Source organism: Nycticebus coucang, chromosome 14 (genome assembly GCF_027406575.1).
Source record: "Nycticebus coucang isolate mNycCou1 chromosome 14, mNycCou1.pri, whole genome shotgun sequence".
In the NCBI taxonomy this organism is placed as follows: domain Eukaryota; kingdom Metazoa; phylum Chordata; class Mammalia; order Primates; family Lorisidae; genus Nycticebus; species Nycticebus coucang.
This window is the reverse complement of record NC_069793.1, coordinates 73,628,195-73,631,809: the sequence shown is the minus strand read 5'-3', so window position 1 is coordinate 73,631,809 and position 3,615 is coordinate 73,628,195.

The window sequence follows — 3,615 nt, the reverse complement described above, 5'->3', positions numbered from 1 at the left end:
TATACATCTTCAGCTTGGTCCCTGTGCACCTTTAAGGCCCTCTCTATGCTTTCATTATGCCATAGGAACACTATGTCTTACTTGCTTGACTTTTTCCCCTCTGGAATTTGGCTGCTCTAGAGCAGAACTTCATTTTATCCATGTCAGGTGCAGTTATTGGTGCATAGCAGGCACTTGATAAATGTTAGTAGCAAGAATGAATGAATGAATGAATGAATAAAATAAAATGTGAGCTTTGGTCCCAGTCATATACAAGCTCTATTATGTGTTTTTCAGGACAATGTTTGGAACACCACTGTTAAAATTAAACATCCTGATGAATCTTTGCTTCTGCAAAGATCTGGACAACTCCCAAGGGGTCCTAAGAATATGTGAGTTTTTTGCAATAAAAATTTGGGAAGAAAAGGCACATGATCAAAAAGCCCAGATGTTTATGTGCTGGGTGCTGTGCTCTTAAAGGCATTGCTTTTAAATGCATTCAAAATGTGAATATATTGATAGTATTAATAAATGTTACAACTGGTTTTCTTATACTCCTTGATTTATAAAAAAGGTAAAATTCAGAGAGGTTAAATAGTTCAAAATTACAGAGCTTAGCAGGAAGGTTCAGATTTTACCAAAGTATGTATAAGTCTAGAGCCCATTCTCTGTCTATAATGCCTGAAGCCTATAACTTGATAAGACAATGGTATAGAAAGTAATTAGCATAATGTCAGACAAAGCTCATGATCACACCCAACTTCATTTGTTGTAAGTATCAAGTTATAGTGGGGTTGTGTTGTCATTTGGACATGACTTGCTGGTTCTGAATTTGGTTCTGGATCTATGACCACTGGTCTCAGACCAAGGCCATTCTTTAGTGGAAGTACCTAGACAAAACCCTGACAATACAGAAGAGAGATGCATTACCACTCTGATTGAATGGTGGAGAAACTGAGAGTCAGAAAATATGTAACACCCTAAGCTATACTGTTCTAAAAACAGAAAATCCTGGTATTGACCCCTAGATTTTTTCTACTGTTTAATATCATTTCCACCAGTCCCCAGCTCAAAGCATTCCTGAGCTGTCACAGATCACAAAAAGGGTGGGAGAGACTGATTGTCTTGGGTCTGAATCCTGATTCTGACACTTATCAATTGTGTGACCTTGAAAAATTGCTTAATATCTCTCAGGCTCAGTTTCTTCTCCCATGTAATGAAGGAACTAATACCTAACTCACTGACTAGCTGTGAGAATTAAATGAGTCTGGAATTAATTTATTCTCTTCCTTGTTCCAGAAAGGATTCAATGTGGCTTACAAGGACACAATAATATAATTTAAGAATAGGGGAGAAAAGACAAAAAAGAACAAGACAGGCAGAAAGAGTAGTTGGTCCAATGCAATGGCTAAGAATAGGTGACCTGTTTTCCTCAAAGCTATCCAATAGACAATCCCAAAAGGAAATCTTGGCACTATATTGCTTCCAAAATTCATGAGGTTATAAAAAACACATGACTGAATAGGGAGCATGGCTATGTTGAAGGTACGGAGTATATTTTGTCTTCCTATATCTAGGATATAAGGTATATTTACATATGTTCCAGGCTCTGGATAATACACTAGGAAATGGGAATCAGTGTAGAAAAATATGACCATGACTTTTTCCCTCATGAAAGTGACAGTCTTCATGGGAATACATCATTTTGATTCAACGCTTCCATAATATTAGCCCCAAACGCAAAGAATCTATGAACTACATGAAATTCCACATTTTAAGATATAAGCACAGGTTTTGGCACACAATATGTGTTTAATATTAATTTGTTCTTTTATTTAAAACACATTTATTAGTCTATGATACCTGTGTCTATGTCTTTTCTAAATATTGGAAATATGTAGTGGACAAAGCTGTCAAAACTCTCTACCTACTTCTAATTAAGGAGAGAGATGATTAATGGGATCACTAAGTAAAAAATACGGCATATTAGATATTAATAAGGGAACAGTGATGAAGTGTGCTGAGAGTGGTTTAGAGAGAATGGACAAGGGAGACCTCACTGGAAAAATGACATTTGAGTCCAGACCTGAATGAGCCTTGAAGTTTCTCAAGAAAAAAGCATTCTAAGCATGGAGAATAAGTGCAAAGGCCAAAGCCTGGCACAGACCTGGCAGCATCTGTTCTGTATTAGGTAGGGCTCAAAACAGATTAAATAACATAGAATAGGAAGGATATTTATATGGTTCATAGAATCTGAAGACAAGTTGCAGGAAGACAACCAACTCAGCAGGTCTGCAGTGATACTTATATGATTTATATCCAATGGAGAGTGGTAGATATACTTTTTCCTGCCCACTCTTGAAAATAAAATACCCAGGCAACAAGGTCACTATGAAGCATTATATGATTGGCTCAGCCTGGGTCATGGGCCTCCCTCAGTAAGTTAGTTAGCAAAATTGATCATTGAATGGAGGTAGAGGAAAGGTAAATGACATCACTAAGATGATAGCCACCAAAAGTCCCATTCAAAGTAAACAAATTGCCCTAAGAAAAACAGTTCTTAAATGTGAAAAGCATAGATTGCATGTTTATATACTGTCAGAAATCATTAGCAGAGAACCCAGATATAAAAACATCCACATACAGTCAACTGATCTTTGAGAAAGCAAACATACACTGAATTCAATACATATTGAATATTGAATATTATTGAATATGCTATACTCAATAAATGATTTGGGAAAATTGGATAGCCACATGCGGAAGAATGAAACAAGACCCCAATCTCTTATCACTCATAAAAGTTAATTCAAGATGAAAAAAAAATTTAAATATATAACATGAAACCATACACATTATTAAATAAAATAGAGAAAAAATATCTTCTAGTTATAAGCCTAGGCAATAATTTATGACTAAGACTCAATGGCAATTATGGCAACAACAAAAATAAATAAACAGGACTTGGTTAAATTAAAAAGCTTCTGTACAACTATCAACAGAGGAAATAGACAACCCACAGAATGGGATAATATTCACAAGCTGTACATCCAGTAAAGGTCTAATATCAAGAATCTACAAAGTACTCAAGCAACTCAGCAAGGAAAAATCAAATAACCCCATTAAAAAAGTGGACAAAAGACATGAGCAGAATCTTTTCAAAAGAAGATAATCGGCCAAAAAACATGAAAAATGCCCAATCTCACAAATCATCACAGAAATGTATATTTAAAGGACAGTGAAATATTATCTTACCCCAGTTAGAGTTTTATTTTGTAAAAAATCCCAAAACAGTAGATGCTGGCATGGATGCAGTGAAAAAGGAATGCATGTACACTGTTGGTGGGAATGCAAATCGGTACAGTCTCTATGGAAAACAGTTGGGAGATTTCCTCAAAAAAGTAAAAGTAGACGTACTATTGGATCCAAAAGTCCCACTAACGGGTACATACCCAAAAGAAGTCACTTTATAAAAAAGTACATGTGCACTTAAATGTTTATTGTAGCACAATTTACAATTGCAAACATATGGAATCAACCCAAGTGTCCATCAACTCATGAGTGGATTAACAAAATGCAGTGTATACCAGGGAATACTACACAGCCATAAAAAGGATGAATTAATGCCTTTTGGAA